The sequence below is a fragment of the Marmota monax genome, unplaced genomic scaffold (assembly GCF_021218885.2).
Source record: "Marmota monax isolate L192 unplaced genomic scaffold, Marmota_monax_Labrador192_F-V1.1 WCK01_AAM20220418_F8-fsc00212, whole genome shotgun sequence".
Classification (NCBI taxonomy): domain Eukaryota; kingdom Metazoa; phylum Chordata; class Mammalia; order Rodentia; family Sciuridae; genus Marmota; species Marmota monax.
The window spans coordinates 988,662-1,011,651 of NW_026692413.1; positions in this window are offsets into that span (position 1 = coordinate 988,662).

Genomic DNA, 22,990 nt, shown 5'->3' on the forward strand with positions numbered 1-22,990 from the left:
TCTCTAATTTCATTCATACCTTGGGTACATTTCATCTACCATAGAAGCTAGGTGTTGTCCTGACCCCAGAGCCACTATAGATCTATACATGTTCATGTTATCATCCCTGGCTCACCTATTGATTTACAAACACCTGTATCTCACACAACATTGTACATTTAGCAATACCATTATCATATTTGACACAGTGAGCCCTTTTTGCTGGTATCAATCCTTCCCAGACCAAAGATCCATAATAATTTCACATGTGCCAATGATTTAGACTTAAGCTCTGTGGCTGGTCTACAGGCACCACGCATGAGATACAAATGCCACCACTACTATGACTTAGGACTTGAAAAATCCAGACCTAGTGGCAAGAGAGATATTCTTAGCCAGAATTTTCTCAGTAAAAGGAAAAGACATTGTAATAACCTAAGCAGTCATCACCACTGTATAATGCAATAGCTGTTTTCTTTTTTGTATATTTTTAGTTGTAGATAGAGCTTTATTTTATTTATTTATATGTACTACTGAGAATCGAACCCAGTGCCTCATACATGGTAGCCACGTGCTGTATCAGTGAGCCACAATCCCAGCCCTAATATCTCTCTCTTCTGATGTGGACATTCATAGCACTGACTTTTAGTGGCCACTTCAATATTAATCAACACCAAACTGAACTGACATAGTGGCATGAAGACAGCACTAGTGCAGCCTAATTGGGGCCACAACTCTTGTACTCCAGCAAGCCACTGCCCTCATGACTCCTTCACATGGCCAGAGGGTCTTTACTCATTAAAATCAACCTATAAAGTCTGAAGGAAGTGACTGATCCACCAAATGTGTAGACATAGGATCTACAACCAGAAAACAAAAATATACTAGTATATCCTCATCTATCAAAAAATCTTCTTGAACATAAATGAATTATATGCTCCAATAAATGACATAGAGTGGTTGAATGGATAAAAACGTGAAGCCCCAACTATATGCCGCGTAAAGAATCACTTCATATGTAAGAACACACATAAACTAAATAAAAAAGAAAGGGATATAATATTTCACAGAACTAGAAATGATAAAAGAGCATGGGTGGATTACATATGTCACTCACAATATATTTAAATAAGAATTGTGAAGCAGACTATCAATATCATTATATAATGATAAAGGGCTCAATTCAATAACAAGACATAACACACACACAATCAATATGAAAGTATATAAAATACAAAGCATCCATTTAAAGATGCTAAAGGAGAGAAAGAGACTGCAATATAAAAATGCAAACAGACTTCAATACCCTATTCTCAACAATGTACAGAACATACCAAAAGAAAGTAAAAAAACACAGGACTTGAACTGCATGTTAGAACAAATGAGATGTGTGTGTGAGAGAAACTTTCCATCCAGTAACAGCACAATGTACATTTTTTCTCAAGTGCACATGGGAATTTCTCAAGAACAAATCATATGTTAGACAAAAAATTTAAGAACTTAAAATCATTTCAAATGTATTTTACTACTTCAAGAATAGGAAGCCAGATATCAAAAATAGAAAAAAAATTGAAGATTTTACAAAAACTTAAAATGCTACTTAAAAAACACAATTGATCAAAGAAAAAAAATGAAAAGAAAATTTAAAAATCACCTTGAGACAAATTATAATGGAAACAGTACATACTAAAACTTATTAGATAAGTAATAGTTCTTTTTTTTTCCTATGGAAAGTACTTTTTAAATTTGTTTATTGTTGTTTTAGTTATACATAACAATAGAATCCATTTTGATATAATTATATAATCACAGACTATATAATTCTAATTAGGACCCAATTCTTGTGGATGTAAGACATGGTGGGATTCACATATTCATATATGTATACAGGAAAAGTATGTCAGATTTTCCATTGTCTTTTCTTTTCCTATCTTCCCTCCCTTCCCTTAATTCCCTTTTGTCTATCATACAGGATCTCTATTCCTCCCCTTCTCCCATATTGTGGGTTAGCTTCCATGTATCAGTGAAAATGTTTGACCTTTGGTTTGAGGGACTGGCTTATTTACTTAGAAGATAGTCTCCAGAGCCATTCATTTAATGGCAAATGTCAGAAAGCTAGTATTCTTAATGGCTGAGTAATACTCCATTGTGTATATACATTTTCCCTCTCCATTCATCTGTTAATGGACACCCAGGTTGGCTCCATAGCATCATAGTTTAGCTATTATGAATTTCAATGCTAAAAGCATTGATGTGGCTGTCACTGTAGTATGGTGATTTTTAAAATTTTTTGGATATATACCAAGGAGTGGGATAGATAAGTCAAATGGTGTTTCCATTCCTAGTTTTTTGAGGAATCTTCATAGTGCTATCTAGAGTGGTTGCACCAAATTAAAGTTGTTTGAAGAGGGAAGTTTATAGCAATAAATGTCTATATCTAAAAATGAAAAAAATCCCAAATAAGCAATCTAGTGTGATGACTCAGGAAACTAGAAAGTGAAGAATGAACAAAGCCCAAAGTTATCAGAAAGAAGTTAATTATAAATATCAAGAAAGACATAAATGGAATATAAAATAGAAAAATCAATGAAAATAATATGGTGTTTTGAAAAGATAAATTTGACAAGTCATTAGTTACATTAGTAAAAGTATAGTAGAGTCAAGTTCATAAAATCACAAAGGATATAGGACAGTACAGTGGTACTACAGAAATATATGAAGAGACAAATATGAGCAATTATTTGCCATAAAATTGGATTTCCCCTTAAGAAATGTATGAATCATAGCACATAAATCTAATTAGAAATAATCATGAATAAATAGAAACTGTGGAAAGACCAATAATGAATAAGAATATTGAATTAAAAAGAGTAAATTGTGCCAATCCTGTTCAAAATATTCCATGAAACAGGAAAGGAGAAAACATTTCAAATTTTATTCTATGAATCCAGCGTCATCCTGATACCAAAACCAGATAAGGACATGTGAAGAAATAAAACTGCAGACCAATATTCCTGATGAACATAAATTCAAAACCTTGAAAAATATTAGATATCTACATTGAAAGACAATGTTAAGAAGATTGTAGTCTATGATTAAGTTGGTTTCATACCAGGGAGCCAAGTTTGTTTTACAGATGCTGATTGATAAATATAATTCATCACATAAATGGAATTAAGGACACAATTATATTATCAACTCAACACATGCAAAAAGGCATTTTACAAAATCCAGCACCCATTCATATTTAAAACAGAAGAGATTAGGAGTCAAAGGATCTTACATTAGCATCATCAAAGGTATTAGTATCATCAAAGGTATATATGATAAAGCCAACTTTATATTGAATGGAGAATAACTGAAAGCATCTCCTTTAAAATCAGGAATGAGGCAAAGTTGTTCACTGTTACCACTCCTATTCAATATTGTACTTGAAAGTAAAATCAGCAGAATTAGACAAGATAATGACATTAAAAATTTTCAACTATGAAGAGTGGAAGCCAAATTATTTGTTTACTAATAACGTGATCCTACATATAGATGGTCCAAAAAACTTCACCAGAAGGCTTCTAGAGATGATGAACAAATTCAGCAAAGTAGCAGGACACAAGATCACACAAAAATCAATAACTTTATTATACACCAATTATGAACCAGGTGAGAAAGGTATTAGGCAAATAGTTCTATTCACATTAGCTTCAAAGGAAGTAAAATAGTTTGGAATAAATCTAATCAATCAGGCGAAACCCCTATATAATGAAAATTATAGAACATTGAAGAAAGATATTGAGGAAAAACTTAAAAAGATGATAAGACCTCCCCTGTTCTTGGATAGGCAGAATTTATATTGTAAGAATTACTATATTACCAAAAGCAATCTATGGATGCAACTCCCATTAAGAGAGCAATGCCAGTTTTTTACATAACTAGAAAAAAGAGTCTTGGAATTTGTGTGGAAGATCAAAAGATCCAGAAGAGCCAAACAATTTTTGACCAATAAAGATGATGCTGGTGGCATAATAATGCCCAATATTGAAAAATTCTGAAGAACTTTATTAACAACAAAAAATAAAGGGATTGTCATAAAACAAGATGATGTCCAATTGATTTGAATAAAATACACAGATATTAAAAAAGCATAAATACAATCATCTAATCCTTGAAAAAGATGCCAAAAACATACAGTGGAAAAAAGGAAACCTTTTAAAACTTGATCCTAGAAACCTGTATACCTATATGTAGAAGAATTAAATTAGATCCTTATTTCTAACTCTGCACATAAATCAACTTATCAACTTGAAGTGTATCAGTGGCATAGGAATTAAACCAGAAACTCTGCAACCACTGGAAGAAAAAAATAGGTTCAACACTCCAATACATTGGCACAGGTGTTCATTTCCTTAACAAGACTCCTAAAGCTCAAGAAATAAATCAGGGCTGGGGATGTGGCTCAAGCGGTAGCTCACGCGCCTGGCATGCATGTGGCCTGGGTTTGATCCTCAGCACCACATACAAATAATGACGCTGTGTCCGCCGAAAACTAAAAAATAAATATTAAAAATTCTCTCTTTCTCTTTAAAAAAAAGAAATAAATCAAAAATTTTCTACAATCTCTTCAACAAATGGTCTTGATAAGCTTTTTTTAAAAAAAAATTTATTATTGGTTGTTCAAAACATTACATAGTTCTTTTTTTTTAATTTTTTATTGTTGGCTGTTCAAAACATTACATAGTTCTTGATATATCATATTTCACACTTTGATTCAAGTGGGTTATGAGCTCCCATTTTTAACCCATATACAGATTGCAGAATCACATCAGTTACACATCCATTGATTTACATATTGCCATACTAGTGTCTGTTGTGTTCTGCTGCCTTTCCTATCCTCTACTATCCCCCCTCCCCTCCCCTCCCCTCCCCTCTTCTCTCTCTACCCCCTCTACTGTCATACATTTCTCCCCCTTGTATTATTTTCCCCTTTCCCCTCACTTCCTCTTGTATGAAATTTTGTATAACCCTGAGGGTCTCCTTCCATTTCCATGCAATTTCCCTTCTCTCTCTCTTTCCCTCCCACCTCTCATCCCAGTTTAATGTTAATCTTCTTCTCATGCTCTTCGTCTCTACTCTGTTCTTAGTTACTCTCCTTATATCAAAGAAGACATTTGGCATTTGTTTTTTAGGGATTGGCTAGCTTCACTTAGCATAATCTGCTCTAATGCCATCCATTTCCCTGCAAATTCTATGATTTTGTCCTTTTTTTAATGCAGAGTAATACTCCATTGTGTATAAATGCCACATTTTTTTGTCCATTCATCTATTGAAGGGCATCTAGGTTGGTTCCACAGTCATGCTATTGTGAATTGTGCTGCTATGAACATCGATGTAGCAGTGTCCCTGTAGCATGCTCTTTTTAGGTCTTTAGGGAATAGACCTAGAAGGGGAATAGCTGGGTCAAATGGTGGTTCCATTCCCAGCTTTCCAAGAAATCTCCATACTGCTTTCCAAATTGGCTGCACCAATTTGCAGTCCCACCAGCAATGTACAAGTGTACCCTTTTCCCCACATCCTCGCCAGCACTTGTTGTTGTTTGACTTCATAATGGCTGCCAATCTTACTGGAGTGAGATGGTATCTTAGGGTGGTTTTGATTTGCATTTCTCTGACTGCTAGAGATGGTGAGCATTTTTTCATGTACTTGTTGATTGATTGTATGTTTCCCTCTGAGAAGTGTCTGTTCAGGTCCTTGGCCCATTTGTTGATTGGGTTATTTGTTATCTTATTGTCTAATTTTTTGAGTTCTTTGTATACTCTAGATATTAGGGCTCTATCTGAAGTGTGAGTAAATATTTGTTCCCAGGATGTAGGCTCCCTATTTACCTCTCTTATTGTTTCTTTTGCTGAGAAAAAAACTTTTTAGTTTGAGTAAGTCACATTTGTTGATTCTAGTTATTAACTTTTGTGCTATGGGTGTCCTATTGAGGAATTTGGAGCCCGACCCCACAGTATGTAGATCGTAGCCAACTTTTTCTTCTATTAGACGCCATGTCTCTGATTTGATATCAAGCTCCTTGATCCATTTTGAATTAACTTTTGTGCATGGCAAGAGAAAGGGATTCAGTTTCATTTTGTTGCATATGGATTTCCAGTTTTCCCAGCACCATTTGTTGAAGATGCTATCCTTCCTCCATTGCATGCTTTTAGCCCCTTTATCAAATATAAGATAGTTGTAGTTTTGTGGATTGGTTTCTTTGTCCTCTATTCTGTACCATTGGTCCACCCGCCTGTTTTGGTACCAGTACCATGCTGTTTTTGTTACTATTGCTCTGTAGTATAGTTTGAAGTCTGGTATCACTATACCGCCTGATTCACATTTCCTGCTTAGCATTGTTTTTGCTATTCTGGGTCTTTTATTTTTCCATATGAATTTCATGATTACTTTCTGTATTTCTACAAGAAATGCCATTGGGATTTTGTTGTTATTGTTTTTGTTTTTTTAATATTTATTTTTCAGTTTTTGGCGGACACAACATCTTTGTTTGTATGTGGTGCTGAGGATCGAACCTGGGCCGCACGCATGCCAGGCGAGCACGCTACCGCTTGAGCCACATCCCCAGCCCCATCTCCAGCCCTTTTTATTTTTTATTTTGAGACAGGATCTCACTAAACTGCTAAAGCTGATCTCAAATTTGTGACCCTTCTGACTCAGCCTCTTGAGTTGCCGGGATTACAGGTAAGCACTACAGTGTGTGGCTGTCCGCTATTTCTTATTTGCCTTCAGCTCAGAATAATGCTTATGCCCAAATAGCATAATTTGGGGTGGTGTATTCTGATCCCCTTCAGCCTTTTTTTGGGTATATGATTTGCAAATATTTTCTCCCATTTTATGGGTTTTCTTTTTTTTTATTTTTTTTATTTTTTTTTAAATTTTTTATTGTGGGTTGTTCAAAACATTACAAATTTCTTGACATATCATATTCCAACTTTGATTCAAGTGGGTTATGAACTCCCACCTTCACCCCATACACAGATTGCAGAATCACATCAGTTACACATCCATTGATTTACAAATTGCCATACTAGTGTCTGTTGTGCTCCGCTGCCTTTCCCATCCTCCATCCTCCCCCCTCCCCACCTCTCCCCTCCCCTCCCCTCCTCTCTCTCTACCTCCTCCACTGTATAACCCTGAGGGTCTCATTCCATTACCATGCAATTTCCCTTCTCTCTCCCTTTCCCTCCCACCTCTCATCCCTGTTAAATGTTAATCTTCTTCTCCTGCTCTTCGTCCCTACTCTGTTCTTAGTTACTCTCCTTATATCAAAGAAGATATTTGGCATTTGTTTTTTAGGGATTGGCTAGCTTCACTTAGCATAATCTGCTCTAATGCCATCCATTTCCCTGTAAATTCTATGATTTTGTCATTTTTTAATGCAGAGTAATACTCCATTGTGTATAAATGCCACATTTTTTTTATCCATTCGTCTATTGAAGGGCATCTAGGTTGGTTCCACAGTCTTGCTATTGTGAACTGTGCTGCTATGAACATCAATGTAGCAGTGTCCCTGTAGCATGCTCTTTTTGGTCTTTAGGGAATAGACCAAGAAGGGGAATAGCTGGGTCAAATGGTGGCTCCATTCCCAGCTTTCCAAGAAATCTCCATACTGCTTTCCAAATTGGCTGCACCAATCTGCAGTCCCACCAGCAATGTACAAGTGTACCCTTTTCCCCACATCCTCGCCAGCACTTGTTGTTGTTTGACTTCCTAATGGCTGCCAATCTTACTGGAGTGAGATGGTATCTTAGGGTGGTTTTGATTTGCATTTCTCTGACAGCTAGAGATGTTGAGCATTTTTTCATGTACTTGTTGATTGACTGTATGTCCTCCTCTGAGAAGTGTCTGTTCAGGTCCTTGGCCCATTTGTTGATTGGGTTGTTTGTTCTCTTATTGTCTAATTTTTTGAGTTCTTTGTATACTCTGGATATTAGGGCTCTATCTGAAGTGTGAGGAGTAAAGATTTGTTCCCAGGGTGTAGGCTCCCTATTTACCTCTCTTATTGTTTCTTTTGCTGAGAAAAAACTTTTTAGTTTGAGTAAGTCCCATTTGTTGATTCTAGTTATTAACTTTTGTGCTATGGGTGTCCTATTGAGGAATTTGGAGCCCGACCCCACAGTATGTAGATCGTAGCCAACTTTTTCTTCTATCAGACGGCGTGTCTCTGATTTGATATCAAGCTCCTTGATCCATTGTGAATTCACTTTTGTGCATGGCGAGAGAAAGGGATTCAGTTTCATTTTGTTGCATATGGATTTCCAGTTTTCCCAGCACCATTTGTTGAAGATGCTATCCTTCCTCCATTGCATGCTTTTAGCCCCTTTATCAAATATAAGATAGTTGTAGTTTTGTGGATTGGTTTCTTTGTCCTCTATTCTGTACCATTGGTCCACCCGCCTGTTTTGGTACCAGTACCATGCTGTTTTTGTTACTATTGCTCTGTAGTATAGTTTGAAGTCTGGTATCACTATACCTCCCGATTCACACTTCCTGCTTAGCATTGTTTTTGCTATTCTGGGTCTTTTGTTTTTCCATATGAATTTCATGATTGCTTTGTCTATTTCTACAAGAAATGCCGTTGGGATTTTGATTGGCATTGCATTAAACCTATAGAGAACTTTTGGTAATATCGCCATTTTGATGATGTTAGTTCTGCCTATCCATGAACAGGGTATATTTTTCCATCTTCTAAGATCTTCTTCTATTTCTCTCTTTAGGGTTCTGTAGTTTTCATTGTATAAGTCTTTCACCTCTTTTGTTAGGTTGATTCCCAAGTATTTTATTTTTTTTGAAGATATTGTGAATGGAGTGGTTGTCCTCATTTCCATTTCAGAGGATTTGTCGCTGATATACAGGAATGCCTTTGATTTATGCGTGTTGATTTTATATCCTGCCACTTTGCTGAATTCATTTATTAGCTCTAATAGTTTCTTTGTAGAGCCTTTTGGGTCTGCTAGGTATAGAATCATATCATCTGCAAATAGTGATAATTTAAGTTCTTCTTTTCCTATTTTAATGCCTTTAATTTCTTTCGTCTGTCTAATTGCTCTGGCCAGTGTTTCGAGAACTATGTTGAAGAGAAGTGGAGAGGGAGGGCATCCCTGTCTTGTTCCAGATATTAGAGGGAATGCCTTCAGTTTTTCTCCATTCAGAATGATGCTAACCTGAGGCTTAGCATAGATTGCTTTTACAATATTGAGGTATGTTCCTGTTATCCCTAGTTTTTCTAGAGTTTTGAACATAAAGGGATGCTGTACTTTGTCGAATGCTTTTTCCGCATCTATCGAGATGATCATATGGTTCTTATTTTTAAGTCGATTGATGTGGTGAATAACATTTATTGATTTCCGTATATTGAACCAGCCTTGCATCCCAGGGATGAATCCTACTTGATCATGGTGTACAATTTTTTTGATATGTTTTTGTATCCGATTCGCCAGAATTTTATTGAGGATTTTTGCATCTAGGTTCATTAGAGATATTGGTCTGTAGTTTTCTTTCATTGAAGTGTCTTTGTCTTGTTTAGGTATCAGGGTGATGTTGGCCTCATAGAATGAGTTTGGAAGTTCTCCCTCCATTTCTATTTCCTGAAGTAGCTTGAAAAGTATTGGTATTAGTTCTTCTTTAAAGGTTTTGTAAAATTCTGCTGTATACCCATCCGGACCTGGGCTTTTCTTAGTTGGTAGTCTTTTTATGGTTTCTTCTATTTCCTCAATTGATATTGGTCTGTTTAGGTTGTCTATATCCTCCTGACTCAATCTGGGCAGATCATATGACTTAAGAAATTTATCTATGCCTTCACTATCTTCTAATTTATTGGAGTATAAGGATTCAAAATAGTTTTTGATTATCTTCTGTATTTCTGAAGTGTCTGTTGTGATATTGCCTTTTTCATCCCGTATGCTAGTAATTTGAGTTCTCTATCTTCTTCTCTTCGCTAGCATCGCTAAGGGTCTGTCGATGTTGTTTATTTTTTCAAAGAACCAACTTTTAGTTTTGTCAATTTTTTCAATTGTTTCTTTTGTTTCGATTTCATTAATTTCAGCTCTGATTTCAATTATTTCTTGCCTTCTACTTCTTTTGCTGTTGTTTTGCTCTTCTTTTTCAAGGATTTTGAGATGAAGTTTGAGATCATTTATTTGTTGGTTTTTTCTTTTTTTAAGAAATGAACTCCAAGCAATGAATTTTCCTCTTAGAACTGCTTTCAATGTGTCCCATAGATTCCGATATGTTGTGTCTGTGTTTTCATTTATCTCTAAGAATTTTTTAATTTCCTTCCTGATGTCTTCTATAACCCATTGATCATTCCGTAACCTATTGTTCATTCTCCAAGTGATGTATGCTTTTTCCTTCCTTCTTTTATCGTTGATTTTCAGTTTCATTCCATTATGATCAGATAAGATGCATGGTATTATCTCTACTCCTTTATATTGTCTAAGAGTTGCCCTGTGACATAATATATGATCTATTTTTGAGAAGGATTCATGTGCTGCTGAGAAAAAAGTGTAACTGCTTGATGTTGGGTGGTATAATCTATATATGTCAATTAGGTCTAGGTTATTAATAGTGTTATTGAGTTCTATAGTTTCCTTATTCAACTTTTGTTTGGAAGATCTGTCCAGTGGCGAGAGAGGTGTGTTGAAGTCTCCCATGATTATGGTGTGGTGGTCTATTAGACTCTTGAACTTGAGAAGAGTTTGTTTGACGAACATAGCTGCACCATTGTTTGGGGCATAAATATTTATGATTGTTATGTCTTGTTGGTGTATGGTTCCATTAAGCAGTATGTAGTGTCCCTCTTTATCTCTTTTGATTAACTTTGGCTTGAAATCTATTTTATTTGATATGAGTATGGACACTCCTGCTTGTTTCCGAAGTCCATATGAGTGATATGATTTTTCCCAACCTTTCACCTTCAGCCTATGTATGTCTTTTCCTATCAAATGCGTCTCCTGTAGGCAGCATATTGTTGGGTCTTGTTTTGTGATCCATTCTACTAGCCTGTGTCTCTTAATTGGTGAGTTAAGCCATTAACATTTAGGGTTATTATTGAGATATGGGTTTTTCTTCCAGCCATATTTGTTTATTTCTGTTACTAAACATGGTTTGTTTTCCTCTTTGATTATTTCCCCCCGCTTTACTGTCCTACCTCCCACTGTTGGTTTTCATTGTTATTTTCCATTTCCCCTTCCTGTGATGTTTTGCCGAGGATGTTTTGAAGAGATGGTTTTCTAGCTGCGAATTCTTTAAACTTTTGTTTATCGTGGAAGGTTTTAATTTCATCCTCCATCCTGAAGCTTAATTTCGCTGGATACACAATTCTTGGTTGGAACCCATTTTCTTTCAGTGTTTGAAATATGTTATTCCAGGATCTTTTAGCTTTCAGAGTCTGTGTTGAAAGATCAGCTGTTATCCTGATTGGCTTACCCCTAAATGTAATCTGCTTCCTTTCTCTTGTAGCTTTTAAAATTCTCTCCTTATTCTGTATGTTGGGCATCTTCATTATAATGTGTCTAGGTGTGGATCTCTTATGATTTTGCACATTCGGCATCCTGTAGGCTTCTAGGATTTGGGATTCTGTCTCATTCTTCAAGTCTGGAAGTTTTCTCGTATTATTTCATTGAATAGACTGCTCATTCCTTTGGTTTGGATTTCTGTAGCTTCCTGTATCCCAATGACTCTTAAGTTTGGTCTCTTAATGTTATCCCATATTTCTTGGATTTTCTGCTCATGGTTTCTTAACAGTCTTGCTGAGCTGTCTATGTTCTTTTCCAGTTGAAATACTTTGTCTTCATTGTCTGATGTTCTATCTTCTAAGTGTTCTACTCTGCTGGTAGTATTCTCCATTGAGTTTTTAAGTTGGTTTATTGCTTCCTGCATTTCTAGGATTTCTGATTGCTTGTTTTTTATAACCTCTATCTCCCTGTATAGTTGATCCTTTGCTTCCTGGATTTGTTTGCGTAATTCGTTGTCGAAGTGATCTTTCATTGTCTGATTTTGCTGTTTAATGTCTTCCTTGATACTCCAGATCATCTGAAGCATGTATATCCTGAATTCTTTATCTGACATTCCATCTGCTGCAGCTGTTACCTCTTCTAAAGTTGCGTTGACCTGCATTGCTTGTGGTCCTTTCTTTCCTTGTCTTTTCATACTGCTTGCGTATCTTTCCTGCAGGTGCAGGCGGCGGCTCTGCTCTCTCCTTATTCCAATTGGGGTGTCGTGGCTACCACGCCGGCAGGTCACTGGGCCTGTTCTGGGCACTGGCGGCGGCTCTGTTCTGCCCCTACTCCAATTGGGGTGACGAGTGTACTACGCCGGCAGGCCACCGGGCCTGATCCGCCGGTCGGTTGCAGGTTTGCCTACCCTGCAGGCGCTGGCGCCGGCTCTACTCTGCCCATACTCCAAATGGGGTGACGTGTCTGTCGTACCGGCAGGCCACTGGGCCTGTCCCGCTGGTCGGTCGCAGATCTGCCCACCTTTCGGGCACGGGTGGAGGCTCTGCTCTGCCCCTACTCCAATTGGGGTGTCGTGACTACCCCGCCTGCAGGACGCTGGGCCTGTTCCTGGCACGGGAGGCGACTCTGCTCTGTCACTACTACAATTAGGGTGGTGTTTGTACCACGCCGGCAGGCTCCTGGGCCTGATCCGCCGGTCTGTTGTAGGTCTGCCTACCTTGGAGGCGCAGGCGGCGGATCTGCCCTGCCCCTCCTACCACGCCTGTGGACCCCTGGGCCTGGTCTGCTCACCTTGAGGGCACGGGTGGCGGTTCCGCTCCGCCCCCACTCCAATTGGGGTCACGTGACCACCACACCGGCAGGGCCTGATCCGGGCGTGGGAGAAGGATCTGTTCTGCCCCTACTCCAGTTGGGGTGACGTGTGTACCACACTGGCAGGCCACTGGGCCTGACCCACCAGTCTGTCACAGGTCTGTTTACCTTGCAAGCGCGAAGGGCGGCTCTGCCCTGCCCCTCCTACCACGCCCATGTACCACTGGGTTGCGCGTCTGCCCACCTTGCGGGTGTGGGTGGCGGCTCCGCTCCGCCCCCTCTCCAATTGGGGTCATGCGGTCACCACGCTGGCGAGCCACTGGGCCTGCTGCGGGCGCTGGCGGCGGCCCGGGTCCTCCCCTCTGGCTCGAGGACAAATTGAGGAGACTCGGGTGACTGTGCCTCACACCCCCTACCAGGAGACAAACTGCTTATGTCACCGCTGGTATTGATGAAGATCTCTCCTCCGCCGCTTTCTGCTGACATCAGATCTCTGCCATGTTGGTATCCTATGCGAATGGCAGCATTTCGTTCCCCTTGCCGGGCAACCAAAGCAACGGGTGAGTCCTGACCGGCCCTCAGCAGGACCCGGACCGAGACGCAGTTTCCGCGGGCTCCTAGCCCCGGTCCAGGGAAGTTCCGGGAGCCGGAACTCGGCCGCTCCGTGCTCGGTGTAAGCTCCTATCGCCGTTGGGATTTTGATTGGCATTGCATTAAACCTATACAGAACTTTTGGTAATATCGCCATTTTGATGATGTTAGTTCTGCCTATCCATGACCAGGGTATATTTTCCATCTTCTAAGATCTTCTTCTATTTCTCCCTTTAGGTTTCTGTAGTTTTCATTGTATAAGTCTTTCACCTCTTTTGTTAGGTTGATTCCCAAGTATTTTATTTTTTTTGAGGATATTGTGAATGGAGTGGTTGTCCTCATTTCCATTTCAGAGGATTTGTCGCTGATTATACAGGAATGCCTTTGATTTATGCGTGTTGATTTTATATTCTGCCAATTTGCTGAATTCATTTATTAGCCCTAATAGTTTCTTTGTAGACCCTTTTGGGTCTGCTAGGCATAGAATCATGTCACCTGCAAATAGTGATAATTTAAGTTCTTCTTTCCCCTTTTTTGTGCCTTTAATTTCTTTCATCTGTCTAATTGCTCTGGCCAGTGTTTCAAGAACTATGTTGAACAGAAGTGGTGATAGAGGGCATCCCTGTCTTGTTCCAGATTTTAGAGGGAATGCCTTCAGTTTTTCTCTATTCAGAATGATGCTAGCCTGAGGCTTAGCATAGATTGCTTTTACAATATTGAGATATGTTCCTGTTATCCCTAGTTTTCTAGAGTTTTGAACATAAAGGGATGCTGTACTTTGTCGAATGCTTTTTCCGCATCTATCGAGATGATCATATGGTTCTTATTTTTAAGTCGATTGATGTGGTGAATAACATTTATTGATTTCCGTATATTGAACCAGCCTTGCATCCCAGGGATGAATCCTACTTGATCATGGTGTACAATTTTTTTGATGTTTTTGTATCCGATTCGCCAGAATTTTATTGAGGATTTTTGCATCTAGGTTCATTAGAGATATTGGTCTGTAGTTTTCTTTCTTTAAGTGTCTTTGTGTGGTTTAGGAATCAGGGTGATGTTGGCCTCTTAGAATGAATTTGGAAGTTCTCCCTCTTTTTCTATTTCCTGAAGTAGCTTGAAAAGTATTGGTATTAGTTCCTCTTTAAAGGTTTTGTAAAACTCTGCTGTATACCCAACCGGTCCTGGGCTTTTCTTAGTTGGTAGTCTTTTGATGGTTTCTTCTATTTCCTCAATTGATATTGGTCTGTTTAGATTGTCTATATCCTCCTGACTCAATCTGGGCAGATCATATGACTTAAGAAATTTATCGATGCCTTCACTATCTCCTAATTTATTAGAGTATAAGGATTCAAAATAATTTCTAATTATCTTCTGTATTTCTGAAGTGTCTGTTGTGATATTGCCTTTTTCATCCCGTATGCTAGTAATTTGAGTTCTCTCTCTTCTTCTCTTCGTTAGCATGGCTAAGGGTCTGTCGATTTTGTTTATTTTTTCAAAGAACCAACTTTTAGTTTTGTCAATTTTTTCAATTGTTTCTTTTGTTTCGATTTCATTAATTTCAGCTCTGATTTTAATTATTTCTTGCCTTCTACTTCTTTTGCTGTTGTTTTGCTCTTCTTTTTCTAGGATTTTGAGATGAAGTATGAGATCATTTATTTGTTGGTTTTTTCTTTTTTTAAGAAATGAACTCCAAGCAATGAATTTTCCTCTTAGAACTGCTATCAATGTGTCCCATAGATTCCGTTATGTTGTGTCTGTGTTTTCATTTATCTCTAATAATTTTTTAATTTCCTCCTTGATGTCTTCTATAACCCATTGATCATTCAGTAACCTATTGTTCATTCTCCAAGTGATGCATGATTTTTCCTTCCTTCTTTTATCGTTGATTTTCAGTTTCATTCCATTATTATCAGATAAGAAGCATAGTATTATCTCTACTCCTTTATATTATCTAAGAGTTGCCCTGTGACATAATATATGATCTATTTTTGAGAAGGATCCATGTGCTGCTGAGAAAAAAGTGTAACTGCTTGATGTTGGGTGGTATATTCTATATATGTCAATTAAGTCTAGGTTATTAATTGTGTTATTGAGTTCTATAGTTTCCTTATTCAACTTTTGTTTGGAAGATCTGTCCAGTGGTGAGAGAGGTGTGTTGAAGTCTCCCATGATTATTGTATGGTGGTCTATTAGACTCTTGAACTTGAGAAGAGTTTGTTTGATGAACATAGCTGCACCATTGTTTGGGGCATAAATATTTATGATTGTTATGTCTTGTTGGTGTATGGTTCCATTAAGCAGTATGTAGTGTCCCTCTTTATGCCTTTTGATTAACTTGGGCTTGAAATCTATTTTATTTGATATGAGTATGGACACTCCTGCTTGTTTCCGAAGTCCATATGAGTGATATGATTTTTCCCAACCTTTCACCTTCAGCCTATGTATGTCTTTTCCTATCAAATGTGTCTCCTGTAGGCAACATATTGTTGGGTCTTGTTTTGTGATCCATTCTACTAGCCTGTGTCTCTTAATTGGTGAGTTTAAGCCATTAACATTTAGGGTTATTATTGAGATATGGGTTGTTCTTCCAGCCATATTTGTTAGTTTCTGTTACTAAACATGGTTTGTTTTCCTCTTTGATTATTTTTCCCCCCTTTACTGTCCTACCTCCCACTGTTGGTTTTCATTGTTATTTTTCATTTCCCCTTCCTGTGATGTTTTGCCGAGGATGTTTTGAAGAGATGGTTTTCTAGCTGCAAATTCTTTAAACTTTTGTTTGTCGTGGAAGGTTTTAATTTCATCCTCCATCCTGAAGCTTAATTTCGCTGGATACACAATTCTTGGTTGGAACCCATTTTCTTTCAGTGTTTGAAATATGTTATTCCAGGATCTTCTAGCTTTCAGAGTCTGTGTTGAAAGATCAGCTGTTATCCTGATTGGCTTACCCCTAAATGTAATCTGCTTCCTTTCTCTTGTAGCTTTTAAAATTCTCTCCTTATTCTGTATGTTGGGCATCTTCATTATAATGTGTCTAGGTGTGGATCTCTTATGATTTTGCACATTCGGCATCCTGTAGGCTTCTAGGATTTGGGATTCTGTCTCATTCTTCAAGTCTGGGAAGTTTTCTCGTGTTATTTCATTAAATACATTGCTCATTCCTTTGGTTTGGATTTCTGTAGCTTCCTGTATCCCAATGACTCTTAAGTTTGGTCTCTTAATGTTATCCCATATTTCTTGGATGTTCTGCTCATGGTTTCTTAACAGTCTTGCTGAGCTGTCTATGTTCTTTTCCAGTTGAAATACTTTGTCTTCATTGTCTGATGTTCTATCTTCTAAGTGTTCTACTCTGCTGGTAGTATTCTCCATTGAGTTTTTAAGTTGGTTTATTGCTTCCTGCATTTCTAGGATTTCTGTTTGTTTGTTTTTTATAACTTCTATCTCCCTGTATAATTGATCTTTTGCTTCTTGGATTTGTTTATGTAATTCATTGTTGAAGTGATCTTTCATTGTCTGATTTTGCTGTCTGATGTCTTCCTTGAGACTCTAGATCATCTGAAGCATGTATATCCTGAATTCTTTATCTGACATTCCATCTGCTGCAGATATTACCTCTTCTAACCTTGAGTTGACATGCATTGCTTGTGGTCCTTTCTTTCCTTGTCTCTTCATACTGTTCGCGTTTCTTTCTGCTTGGTGAAACTGTTGTGCTGTTGAATTTTCCCCCTATATATTTATATTGCTCTCGTATAGTTGCAAAGTCTGCCTCGAAGGCGCGGGCGGCGGCTCTGCCCCTCCTCCAATTGGGGCAATGTGCATACCACGCTGGCAGGCCACTGGGCCTGTTCTGCAGGTGGTCACAGTTACGCCTACCTTGCAGGCGCAGGGGGAGTGGGCGGCTCTGCCCCTCAGCAGGCCGCTGCGCCTGTTCTGCTGGTGGGTCGCAGGCCCGCCTACCTTGTAGGCGTGGTTGGCAGCTCTGCCCCTCCGCGGGCCACTGGGCCTGTTCTGTGGGTGGTCACAGTTCCGTCTACCTTGCAGGCGCTGGGGAAGGGGCAGCTTTGCCCCTCAGCAGGCCGGTGCGCCTGTTCTGCCGGTGGTCACAGTTCCCCCTACCTTGCAGGCATGGGGGGAGGGGGCGGCTCTGCCCCTCAGCAGGCCGCTGGGCCTGTTCTGTGGGTGGTCACAGTTTTGTCTATCTTGGAGCCGTGGGGGGGCAGGGCGTCTCTGCCCCTCAGCAGGCTGCTGGGCCTGTTCTGTGGGTGGTCACAGTTCAGTCTACCTTGCAGGCGCGGGGGGAGGGGGCGGCTCTGCCCCTCAGCAGGCTGCTGCGCCTGTTCTGCTGGTGGGTCGCAGGCCCGCCTACCTTGCAGGCGTGGTTGGCAGCTCTGCCCCTCTGCGGGCCACTGGGCCTTTTCCGTCAGTGGTCACAGTTCCTTGATAAGCTTTTTAATTTTAGTCATTATTTGAGGCTTCTGTTATTTCACTGGGGTTTTAATTTACATTGTTGTTCTTATTAACTTTAAAAGAATTTCATGTTTATTGTTTATTTGGATTTTTTCTTTTTTAAAATCCCCCTTTAAGACTTGATTAAAAAAAAAAAACTTGGTCATTTTTGTCTTTATTATTCATTTTGTGGTTCTTAATAGATTAAAAAAAATGCTGAAGATGTGGCTCAGTGGTTAATTGTGTGTTCAACCCCCACCCCCCAAATTTTTAACAAAGCAAAGAAAAAAAGTAAAAGCATGAGGAGAGAGTCTATATAGCCTATATAATGGGAGGAAATCTTTTCCAGCTACTTTACTGACAGGTAATTAATACCCAGAAACATCAGAACTTAACATAAAAAAAATAACTCAGTCAACAAATGGGTAAATCAACCAAATGGACATTTGTCAAAAGAAGAAATACAAATATATGAAAAATGTCCAACATATTTAGCAATTTGGGAAATGCAGATCAAAACTATCCAATCCAATTAGAATGGCAATCAAGAAAACAGGTAAAATTATTACTGATGAGAACACAGGAATATGGTACATTTATACACTGTTGATGATACTGCGAATTATTACAATCCCTTCAGAAAACATTATGGAAATTCCTTGAAAGAATAGAAATTAAACCACCATAGGACCCAGCCATCACACTCCTTGGAAATTATAGAAAAGCAAGGAAATTAGCACATTATATTGATACATGCATATCATTGTTTATAGCAATGCAATTCATAGTATCAAACTTATGGAATCAGTCTATGTGCCCATGAACAGATGAATGGGTAACAAAAAGGTGGTATATATACACAATGGAGTTTTACTAAGCCATAAAGAATGAAATCACGTCATTTGTTGGTAAATAGATGAAACTGGAGAACACTGTGCAAAGTGAAATAAGCCAGTAAGTTAAGAATTAAATGTTTTTTATCATATGCTAATGAGAGAGAAAAGGGAAAAAAGGGACTACATGAAAATAGAAGGGAGACTAACAGGATAGAGGAATGGTTTTGAGTAAAGAGGGGAGGGTATAGAAGTACTGGAAAGTGAAATCTATCAAATTATGATGTCATGCAAGGATATCACAATGAATACGGCTTTTTATATAATTTTAATGTACCAACTAAAACAATGACAAAAATAGAGTAGAGACTAGTAAAATAGAGCAATCAGGTAAGGAGAAGGTAGAAGCGAGGATAAGGATTAGTACAGGGAAATGAGATTCATCAAATTATATTATGTGCATGTACAGATATGACATAATATTTCTACTATTATGTAAAATTAGAATGCACCAATAGTGAAAAAGAAGTTTCATACTACCCCAAAATGTATACAGGTTTACTTAGTTTCTATCAAAACTCTGATATTTTGTTTATAGAAATATAAAAAATTCATATAGAAACACATAAGCACACAAAAAGAACAAAGCAGAGAGTTCACATGACCTGATTTCAAAATCTGTTACCGAGGTTTAGTGATCACAACAGCATGGTGCTTGCATAAAATAAACACATAGATCAATGGAAAAGAACTGAGCATCCACATATAAATTCATTCAGTTGTGTTTAAGAGATTTGGGGCCATGACATTTGAAACACCCAACTGGGGAGGCACAGTCTCTTTAGAAATCTTGTGTAGTCAAGTCATTTGGGTATAAAATGAGGAAAGGGATAGCTGGGTCAAAAGGTGGCTCCATTCCTAGTTTTCAAAGGAATCCCCATACTGCTTTCCAGATTGGCTGAACTGTTTTGCAGTCCCACCAGCAATGTATGAGTGTGCCTTTTTCCCTACATCCTTGCCAACATTTATTGTTGTTTGTGTTCTTAATAGCTGCCATTCTGACTAGAGTGAGATGAAATCTTAGAGTAATTTTGATTTGCATTTCTCTAATTGCTACAGATGCTGAACATTTTTTCATATATTTGTTGATTGATTGTATATCCTCTTCTGAGAAGTGTCTGTTCAGTTCCTTGGCCCATTTATTGACTGGTTTATTTGTTTTTCTGGTGGTTAACTTTTTGATGTCTTTATGTATCCTAGAGTTTTAGTGCTCTATCTGATGTGGAAGTGGTAAATATTTACTTGCAACTTTTAGGCTCTCTTTTTACCTCACTGATTGTTTCTTTTGCTGAGAAGAAGCTTATTAGTTTGAATCAATCCCACTTCTTAATTCTTGATTTTAATTATTATACTATAGGATTCTTATTAAGGAGGTTGGGGCCTAATCTGATATGATGGAGATTTGGGCCTATTTTCTTCTGTTAAACGCAGGGTTTCTGGTTTACTTCCTAGGTCCTTGATCTAGGTTGATTTTTGTGCATGGTTAGAGATAGGGTTTAATTTCATTTTGTTGCATATTCATTTCCAGTTTTCCAAGCAGTATTTGTTGAAAAAGGCTATCTTGTCTCCAATATATGTTTTGGCACCTTTGTCTAATATGAGATAACTATAATTATGTGGGTTAGTCTCTGTGTCCTCTATTCATACCCAAAGAGCTTAAAAACAGCATACTATAAGGACACAGCCACATCAATGTATATAGCAGCACAATCATAATAGCTAAACTGTGGAACTAATCTAGATGTCCTTTAACAGATGAATGGATAAAGAAAATGTGGTATAGATACACAATGGAATATTATTCCACAATAAAAGAGAATAAAATCATAGCATTTGCAGGTAAATGGATGGAGTTGGAGAGTATAATGCTAAGTGAAGATAGCCAATCCCCCAAAAACTAAATGCCAAATGTTTTCTCTGATAAAAGGACACTGATTTATAGTGGGGTTGGGAGGGGGAGCCTGGGAAGATTAGACAAACTCTAGATAGGGCAAAGAGGAGGGAAGGGAAGGGAGCGAGCAAGGGGGTAAAAAAGATGGCAGAATGAGATAGACATCATTATCCTAAGTATATGTATGAAGACATGAATTGGTGTGAATATACTTTGTGTACAACTAGAGATATGATAAATTGTGCTCTATATGTGTAATGTGAATTGTAATGCATTCTGCTGTCATATAAAACAAATTAGAATAAAAAATTAAAAAAATATTGTAGTAAAAACTGTGTATCTCCATTAAGAATAAATGTGATCCTGTAATCTGTACACGTGGAAAAATGAGAATTCATACCCTATTTGAATCAAATGTATGATATGTCAAGATCATTGTATTGTCTTGAGCAACTAATAAAAAAAAGAAATAAAGAGGTCAAAACCCATAAAAAAAGAATAATAAAATTAGTTCATTTTAGACATATAAATTTATCTCAAATTTATTTAAAGGCTTGAATGCAAGACCCTAGACTATAAAACTATGGGAAGAAACCAAGTGGAAATATGACAGAATAAGAAATAAAAATTTTTGCAATGTTCTTTTGGATATCATTGTAATACAGTTCCGTTTATTTTAAGAAAAATATTTTTGATTTGCATTTTCTTGGTAATTAATAAATAAGGAATGAAAAATGCTGGTGAGTCATAAATTTGTTTTAATAATTTTTAAACAATATTAACAATTATGTTAGCAGTTTTCATGAGTAAACTAATAAATTGTCTTTTTTCTTTCTAGAAAGATATCTATTCTTCATTCCATGGTGATTCTGAAATAAAGGCTAAACGATGTCAGTCATTAACTAGTAAGTTGGGAATCCGATAATTATAAATATTATTTTCCCCAGTATTTTTGCCATAGCAAAAATAGCCACAGAGCTCTATTGTATACTGTGTGTGTTATGTCCAGGTGGACATTTTCACTTCCTGGCACTTTGTTCAATAATTGAACATTTTTTAAACAATGTAATCCTCTTATTAACACTGACAAATTAGTTGAAGTTTTTTTCTTAGTTTTTATTAGAAATTTAAGATTTTAAATAGCACATTATATAAAATTATAAGTCAATTTTTAATAATCTCTCACTTCTTGTGTACATTTTATATGTACGTATCAGTTTGTAGGTAACTTGGAAGCTATCTTTTTGTTTTTGACCCTGAAGAAAATTCTATAATCATTTACCAGTTTTGAATCACATTTGTAGAATGAAAGTAGTCACTTCAAAGTGCTTCTTCTCAATAATTTGACTAAGATAAATTTATTTACTTTCTGTAAACTTAGTGATGACAAATGAGCATTGGTTCTGCTGATAGTGATTTTAACTCTGGTACTTAATTTAATCTGTTGTTGTCCTGTTTTGTCAGCCCCTTATAATTTGACTGATAAATATACACATATTTAACAGAACTATCTCCTTATTATGTTAGTTCAATCAGTAAAGGTAACTGAATCTACAGTCATAGTCTTGGTCCCATATGGACCTGTTTCACTCTAATTCTTTGTTGAAAACTATATCCTGAACTATGGTCAGATGTCTTAGTTTATAGGTCTTCCAAGATAATGGGTAAAATATGCCTGTGTTTAATTGGTTATTTTCCATTCCTATAACTATGAATATTGTAAGTCATTTGTCAAAAAGGGGATTAATTGTGCAAGAATTTGTAAATATCAGTGCAGACTCATCACTACTCAAGATGCTTCATTACATTTACATACAGTGCCTTTGTAAAGAAGATGATAAAAATCTATGTTTTATGAACATGAGTGAAATGAAACAAGCTACCTTATCAATAATATTTGTGTCTCAACAGATAATGTGCTGATAAGAAATACTCTGCCTGGTTTCATTTATATTTTTTCAGTAGTCTTTGCTTTGATTTTGCTTATTTTTCAAAATTTGGTCAACATAGATAGTAAAATTTTGACACAACCAAAAAAATAGCCCATGTGTTATATGAACATGCCTTTATTAATTTGTAGGATTTGGAAATAAGTTTGAAATTCTTCTCTGAAATGTCTTTTGTGAATTAATTGCTTATTCAATGTAGATATATTTTGTCATTTATTTTATATTTGAAAGAAGTCCAAAACACAGGGTAGATTTATTTTGTCTGATATTATAATATTTGGTTATCATTTAAGATGACTTTTTCCTCTTATTTCTTTTTTGTTTGTACTCACATTGTTTCTTTTCAAGGGGTAAATCATGGCGAAGTGCATAGGTCAATAGATATTGTGGCCTGGACAGTAAGGTGGTTGCTTCTTTGCCTTGTTTTTC